Raw genomic sequence first — 8,660 nt, forward strand, 5'->3', positions numbered from 1 at the left:
GGGAGGTGTAATCTGTAGATCGGCCGTGCGTGAAATCGGCAGCCTAGCCTCTCGGCTGTTGGTCCATTTTGGAGCCAAGAGAGGTTTTTGAATTTTGAGAAGAGGGGGGTGGAGGAGGATCGCTTTGATTGTAATTGGCCTGGAGCATTTGTATATTTGCAAGCAAACGGCGCGAAAGAACGATCGAATGGGAAACGGTTTGTTCGTTGCACGTTTGTTTTCGCCCGAAAACGGGATTGATCGAAGTCGAGGCAGGAATCTTGGCTTGGAGATTGGCTTGAATCTGGATCTGGTCTGTTTTTTTTTTTTTTTTTTTTTTTATCCCGTTTCGTGGGTTTTACGTGAGTCGAATAAAAGTGTATCGATATTGGTTTGATTGGTCGGTTGATTAAGGGGTTGTTGAGTTTTGAGCAGGAACAAAACGAGGCGTTGAATTCTTAAACGATATTACCGTTGTTTCCATTTCCCATTTTCTTCTTTGTTTATCAGCGAATCGATACGATTGTCGCTGATTTTATATAGAAATTGATATCGTTGTCGGCAAATCGGGCGAGCGATTAATGGATTGCAAAGATTTTATCGAAATACAAGTTGGAATATATAATTATATCTTGTAAAGAAACGTAATCAAATAAAATCCAAATTAAATATATTGTATGATATAATTGAATTATAAACGGAAACTTTATACGATAGAGGGATTTTGGATGTAATGTAATTTATATCGAAATTTATACGTTTCTGTATGTGTATATACATATATTTATATATTTTTTTTGAATTTAATTTTATTCGATGATTGTTCTATTTCCATTTCCATTCCAAGTGTAAACAGTTATTATTCGTTTCTCGAGAAGAAAAAAAGAAAAGTTTGCATCATCTTTCCGTCGAACGCGTTTCAATAATCGCGTGTCAACGCGCGAATAAATTAGACGAGTCGTTTAATCGTAAGTCGATTACACGGAACAAACTCGATAGGCTGTTTGCACCGCGAAAAGCAAATCGAGGGATCGGATATATAAGGCGAGACAAAAGTTTAGACCTCGATAAACCGAGTTACTCGCGTTGCTGATTCGCGTAACATTAACAGGACATTAGATCACCGCACGGTTCTTCGCGGTTCTACTATTTCACTACCTAGAATTCTCGCTTTTGGATTCGATCTTTTGTTTTTGGACGCGATTGCACCTGGCCACGACGAGTTAAATGGTATGCAAAAGGACTCGTCGAACGAGTCTTGGAGCGGCCTTGATTGGTCTGCGATTGAGAAATTAATTTTATTAATAATAAAAAAAAAAAAAAAAAAAAAAAAAGAAGAAGGAAAACGTAAATGTAATTAATTAAGAGATTTGATTATTCGATAATCGTCCGTATTTTCGTTGCCAATTAAATGCATATACGAACGTGATTATAATAATAGCAGAAATCGTAATAATATCTTTTCTAATTATACGTACAAAAAACGCGCCTGGCAATGATACCTATCTATTATAATATATATTATAAGAAATTCATTAAAATAATCCGCTTTTTTTTTTCTGCAGATATATTTTTAAACGACCCAACGTTGATATCATTTTCTTTTTTTTTTTCTTCTTCTTCTTTTAATTTAAACTCAATTAGACGAACATTTTTTCTTTTTTTGTAAATAATTTTTTTCTTCTCAACACATTCGGTCGTAAACGAACGTTACGAGAGATGTGATTAAATCGAAATTGAAGGAACGATTTATCTTCGATAAGAGATAAATTCACGCGGAGGAAGAAAAATAATTGGACGGTTGCATAAGCGGTTAATTCTTTTTATTTTTTTTACCTATTCATCCTTTCAACATCGTTTAATACTTAGGAGGAAGAAGCAAATTTCATGGATATCCTTTTCCAATCTTCCGACTCGAAGATTTCTAAAAAACATTCCTTGAGATATGCGTCGAAATGGAAAAAAAAAAGAAAAAAAAAAAAAAAAAAGGACAAATAATTTACGACAACGTGTTCACATTCGAAGAAACGACGACGTTCAATCGTTATCCTACATCGTTCAGACTGAAACGCAATTAAAAAAAAAAAGAGAGAAAGAAAAAAGAAAACAAAATTCCCCCATCGCGAGAAAAAAAAAAAAAAAAAAAAAGGAGGGTAAAAGCAAATCTCATTAATTTCACCTGCGAGCAACATCAGCGTACCCATGCCGGCTTGTTCGACCGCAAACAGCATTAATTTCGCGCGCGACCGCAAAATGCTTTTACCGTCGGGGAGCACCTCTCCCCCTCCCCTCCTCCCCCCTCCCTAAAATCGACGATCCTTACGCAACAGCCGGCTTATTCCGGTAATTCCGCGCGCCGATCGTATCGGAAGCGGCTCTTACGTTGCGAAAGTCGATAGATGGCGCAAAAACGAATCGACAAGGTAATTAACGAGATTGCATACCCGTCGATCGAACGGTAGTAGTATATACGTGTGCCCGTGTACTCGTGCGTGTATATACGACGGTTGCCTGCTTTGTTGTGGCCGCTTGTGTTGATACGTATCTACAGTCGGTCACAAAAGTCTTCGTGTAACATACCTTACCGCGATTTTAATCGAGTTTAATCAACCGTTTCGCGGTTTCTAATTATTATATAAGCAAATCGCTCGGGTAAATATCTCGAAACAACTTGGCAGATGAAGCGAGGAAGGAGTAATGACGTTGATTCATTGATCGGAAACGGTAATCTTGTTGTAGGGTAATCCTTTTTTCTAAAGGATTGATTTTAAAACACGTATAAAAATTTTTGATACGAACAAAAATATCGATCGAGATTTATTTATCATATCAAGTTGCTCTCCTTTCTCGCTTCGTCTAAATTTAAATTGTTCGTAATTAAGTTAACTTAATTGAGAAATATTTATTCGAGGGGATGAGATCAATTATAACAGTTCCAGTACTCCGTTTCTTGAAATTTTGAACGTATAAAATATTTTCGGACTATACCACTATACTCTGTGATTTTTTTTTTTTTTCCTTTGCCAAAAAGAAATCCCACGATGCTCTATCGCACTCGCAAAGTTTCGTTAAAATTAATTTCGTATATATCCCGTGAATATTCCTTATAAGAAACTTGGTTGCAAACACTTTTGCAAGAGACTGTATAGGTGATTGTACGTTGTATACAGGGACGAGCCGCGATCCGTTACGTGGACGTTGAGGTTGGGGTCGGGGGTGAACGGATTAGCAGTTATTAATTAAGCTTAATTGTTTCTGTTGGGTCGACGCCGACCGGGTTTACAAGGTGTACGCGTGTCTACCATCGCCGACAACGTGCCGAGGAACACGTGCGTCCGCGGACAGGCTGTCTGCCACGCCACGTGGACCGCTATTATGGTGTAGTAGTGGTACCTACTACGTGGCGTTGTTGCGCCCCGCGTTCCATGCGCGCGTGTTCAAAAGGTGTATCGACGCCTACGCGCGTGCACACACGCGTCCCTGTAAACGCGTAGGGTCACTCGATCGCGGCTCTCGTTCGCGTGTAAACGATTATTCGATGCCCCGGTGTCGGCGCAACATGTACGGGCTATGAAGAGACGTGTTCATTTTCACCTGACAATCACCTTGCGGTTTCTGTATTGCGTTCACTTTACACGCATCGGGATGATAATGCGGTTTCGCTAGTTTGGCTTTCCTTTCTCGTTTTATTTTTCCTCTTGCTTGTCGATAACGAACTTGTGGAATAAATCTTAAAAATATTGGCTTCCAATCGTTTCTCGTTACTCGTTGTAAGGTGACGTGATATCTTGAAGAAAGATTTTGACTGGTAAAATAATCGAAATAATTAATCATTATCGGATATTAATTATCGGAGAAAATCTCTTGCGCGATATAGTTAATTAAAGAATGTTATTGCAGAGGTGGAAAAAATTTATATCAGCCTCGTTAATAATATTCATTCTCAAACTCGTTTAGAATGTTATAAATTATATATAATAAACTATAGATCGACAAACTCGGACAGCGTATAATTTAATTTATGCAACAATAATTAACAAGAAATTGCACATAGATATATATATATATATATTTCCTTTTCTAATTCGGTTCGTTTAATCGGTCAGAAATGTCGGGAACACGCGAAAACGAGACCTTTATCGCCTTTCTACGAGGGAAACGGCCGTTTAACGCCACAAATGACATTCCCCTCGCGTCAAGCGAGCGCGCGTCGCGTGCACATTATGGTTTATATGGCGAAGGTGAAAGAGGCCCGCGGTTACCGCAGTTCAGATCGAGAGATAGGAATTTTTAGGGTGAGGCTGCGCGCAGCAAGAAAGCGCGGCCGATACGCGAGATTCCGCGCCTCGGAAAAAGAGAACGTTCATTACCGTTATTATACGAACGTTCGCGAGTCGTAAAGACGGCGCATGCGCGCTTCTCGTCGCGACCTTTTTCGTTCCAAAGCTTCGAAACATCCGCTACAACGGAATAAATCGTTCGGGTAATAAGATGGTTATCGCGATAGTTGTAACCGGCTATTTAGCGAGTGCGGCTGAATATTATTACCGTTACCGTACGAGGAAAACGTATAAAGCAAAAAAGAGAAAAAAAGGAAGAGAGAAAAAGAAAAAGAAGGAGGGAAGAAGGTAAAAGGCGACGATCGTGATCGCGTAATGGCTCGTGCACGAAACCTAGCACTACCTAACCTAACCTAACCTAACCTAACCTTCGCGAACACGCATGGCGTTCACGTAACGCGAATTTCATTGAAATTCTGCCGCTTCTCAGCTTTCGCGATAATGATATTCGCGGCGCGCGAATTATGCAACGATATCCCAAGCGGAAGATTGCGGTGTCGATAAACGCGGTGACGCAGCGGTGAGGCAACGATTATACCGACCGGTATAACGGTTGAAAAAGAAACTCGGGGAGGGGGAGGGGCGAAAAAAAGGAGCATCGCATCGCGGTTGGTTAACAACAACAACAACAGCCCTTCCCGCAGCGTGGTAGAAGAAGTTTATACTGTTTTTAATGGCGCGAATTACCGTGCCGCTTAAACCGCGGGTTTCGTTTAGCGGAAAATAAGAATCTTCTACCGAGAAGGAGAGGGAGAAATTGGCGAACATTTTAATTACTTCGTACGTTTTATTAACCGCGCTGTTAGGTTGGAAGATTGGTATGTCATCGCTGAATAAAATTGCAGTTTTTTCGCGAGACGTAGTTTAACCCATACGACTCGTGTTTGCATCTGTAATTACACGAGAGAGTTTCGTTTTTTTTTTTGTTTCGCGAACGGCAGTTGAATTAATTCTTGGGAGGAAATTATTAACTAATTCGATACTTTCCTATAAAAAAATTCTTCAAAATAAAAAGTATTAAGAAATATTAACACATACAAATAGAAAATCTTAGGTATAGAATTCTTTAGATTAAAATTATAGAATTTTTGCAAAAATAATTTCAATCGAACGAAATCATTTCACGAATGTATAATGTAATCCTGTATAATTGTAATTTTTCCAATTTTCAGAGAATCTCACACAAGCACATAAAAAAAAAAGAGAAAAAAAACTTTCTCATATTCGAATCGATTTCCTTCCTCGTGACAACGATACTCGATCGATGCGTTCTGCGTGTTCCACCGCAGAATATATCAAATCTAGAGCTTCTTCTCGCTTTTTGCGGTGTGCACGTTCACCGTTATTCCCAAAAGAAAAAGATACGATCCCGGGATTCGCGGGAAGCAACACCGTATCGTCGAAAGAACGATAGGAAACGACAGAGACTGAGAGAGTTGTCCCGATGCTTATCGATGTTGTCGTCGTGGTCTGGACGGTTCTCAAGAAAGCCTCGAGAGTGGATATATCACTTGGATATAAATGGACTCAGTATGTGGACACCGGGGAAACCGTGCAACGCGTTTCTTTCCCTCGAACTCGAGGCGTTTCTATACACGCCATCCAGATATACCGAGTTATCTCCTCTCTAACCGTGTGCATCCGCATGTGATACACGCAAAACGTGCAATCCAAACGGTCAATATACACGTATATACACCATATACAGTCAGCCACAAAAATTACCTACACGCATTATCCATCAAAATTTCAAATTTTTCATCGTTCCTACGTATTTTTAATATAATTTCGCCCGAGAATATTTATCAACAAAGAACAACGATTAACAGACTATTGTTTAGAATCTAAACATCATATATATTTAAACACGAGGAAAAAAATTGTTTGCCCATCACACTTTAACTTTTCCCGAAAGAAATAAATATTTTTCCCCCCACTTTTGAAATATATTTAATTCAATTAATTCTTGATAAATACTTAAAAAAAAAAAAAAAAATAAAAGAAATGATCAAAACTCCTAGGGAGTCATCGATCTCATCCCTTCGAAGCTCGATTAATAGAGAGAGAAAAAAAAACATAATTACCATCCCTGATAAAACGATACCCGTAAATACGCGCAAGATGCACGAAGATTTTTGCGACCGACTGTATATACCCTGTTCTATTCCCGTGCACAAAAACATAGGAGGTGTATAGACCGCGAAAGTATATGTGTGTGTGTGTGTCTCCCTTCACCCTGTGCACACAGCGAACCCCTCCTCCCCCTGTCAAGCCCATCGGTCACGGGTATTGAAATAAACAAACAGGCATCGGGAGCAATATCCCGCTCGGTCAATATTTACCTGACGGTTAGTCGACTCGAGTTCCCCGCCAGTGGCGTCGTGATCCGCCACCTCCGCCTCAACCTTCGCTCCTGACTCCATCGTCGTACCTTCGTTTCTCCTCTCGCGGCCCGCCGCTCTCGCGCGCGCCACCTTCTTCCTCTTCACGCGGTCTCCACCACATCGTTGCCGTCATCATGGTGTGTATTCGACACGGGTCGAGTCGTCTCGGTCGTCTCTATTCGCGGCCCTCCGCTGCTCTTCCTTCCTTTCGCCCTCCCCCTCCCCTCGCACGGCCTCCGTTCCGCGCTTGGTCTATCCTAGGAAACCGTGGTGCGGTTGTCGTCGAGGAGGTTCCTCGGTCGTATAGCCCCAGGAGGAGGAGGAGGAGGAGGGAAGCAGAGGGGGTGAAAAGTAAACGAGAATGTAAACGCGGCGTTTACATTTACGTGTTTGCCAAGCAACTCAAATATTTCGTGCTGTGCCCGGCCGGGAGAGAGTGTCCGCGTCTGTGCGAGACCACGTCACTCTCTGTGGCGGTGTGTGCAAGCACGTAAACCGCACGTGTGTGCTTTGCGTCACTGGATTCGATTGTGTGCTTTCTCTCCTATGTGCGAATATGCTACTCCGTATATGTGTGTGTATATGTGCACGTGTATGTGTATATATATATATATATATATATACGTTCGTACGAACAGGCTACGGGCATCGCGGCGACGACAGTTCAAGCTACACGCAATGTTTATCGAGCTTGAAACCCTTCTTTCTTTATTTTCTTTCTACCGTGTTCCTTCTCCTCCTCCTTTTCTTTCTCTTCTTCTTCTTCCTCCTCTTTTTCTTGCTCGAGGGTGGTTGTTGCTTCCGACGATGCTAAAGGAAATTCTTTCCGGTGTTACCGGGCCACCCTTGTACGAGCTTCCTGTCTTCGGAGTAGGTAGGGGGCGGGGAATCGTTCGGATCCGCTTGTATCGGTTTTTCGAGAAAAGGTTCCGTTTGCAATATTCAATTCGACGACCGCGAGCGCGGAACCGTCGGCGGTATACGCCTCGATACTAGACGACACTAGACGATACTGTTTGCTCCACCTTCACCCGCGCCACTTTTATTCCGAAGATAGTGGCGAACCTTCTTTCTGGAGGAAATTTAATAAACGAGCTACGTTTGTTTCTTGTTCCCATCGATTTCCCTTTCCCTTCCTCGTTCGAAGTTCGATCTCGAATCCGGGATTCGGCTTTTCCCGAATGCTTCTTTAGTGTATTTTTTAATGTACATAAAAAAAAAAAAAAAAACAAATTATCTTACTTGTCAAAAGAATAATTCATACATTTCACGTTTCTCCGATAGTTCTCTGATGCAATTCGTGTACGTATACCAAATTTCCATATTCGATTCGTAGGATAAATTTTTCCTCGAGGAGAGGATCGCGTTTTTCAAACGACCCCCTTCCCTCTCCCCTCCCCCATTATTATTATTAGCGAACCGTTATCAGTTTCCTCTTTCTCGAACGTATTAACGTATAACACCGAGGGCAACGACGGAATTCCGAATCAGGCCATTATCCGATCCGACACCGACGAGTTGAGGGTTTGCAGCGAGGAGGGGGAGGGGGGCGCCGCTATAAAACGAAAGCGGGATCCCCCTCCCTCGCCTCGATCGTTGGGCAAACTCGGCATTGTAACGGCGGACGCGCGTCGTTCACCATGAAAATCGGGCTCTAATCTCGATAAGACCTCTTCTCTTCCCTTTCCCCCTTCCTTCCCCCTTTCTCTGTTCGCCACAGTTACCGGCCAGCCACACGAGATTGAAATTCACCTCGCGCACCCCACGCGTATGGAGTCATCGGAAACCGAAGAGGTTGAGGGGGAGGGAGAGAGAGAGAGAGAGTTCTCACAGGAGAATCCTAATTTGTTCGTAACTATCCGCCGCTTCAGACCCTACCCTACCCTCGACGACGAGAGAGGAGAGGGGAAACAGGGGTGACTGTGAAAATAATCCTGTACAGCCGTGCAAAAGCCGT

The 8,660-nt window shown here is 42.1% G+C and overlaps 1 long non-coding RNA gene across 1 annotated transcript in view; it reads right to left on the reverse strand.

The window, feature by feature from the left end:
- The window catches only part of LOC102681565, a 48,783-nt gene extending 40,399 nt beyond the window's left edge, over nucleotides 1-8,384 (reverse strand). Inside the window, exons 1-2 of the long non-coding RNA XR_004150916.1 lie at nucleotides 8,374-8,384; nucleotides 6,662-6,796 (exon numbers count right to left, since the gene is read on the reverse strand). This is a non-coding gene — a long non-coding RNA (uncharacterized LOC102681565). The remainder of the gene's footprint in view (nucleotides 1-6,661; nucleotides 6,797-8,373) is intronic.
- Nucleotides 8,385-8,660: the final 276 nt, after the last annotated feature.

The sequence above is a fragment of the Apis dorsata genome, unplaced genomic scaffold (genome assembly GCF_000469605.1).
Source record: "Apis dorsata unplaced genomic scaffold, Apis dorsata 1.3 scaffold_371, whole genome shotgun sequence".
Taxonomy (NCBI): Eukaryota; Metazoa; Arthropoda; class Insecta; order Hymenoptera; family Apidae; genus Apis; species Apis dorsata.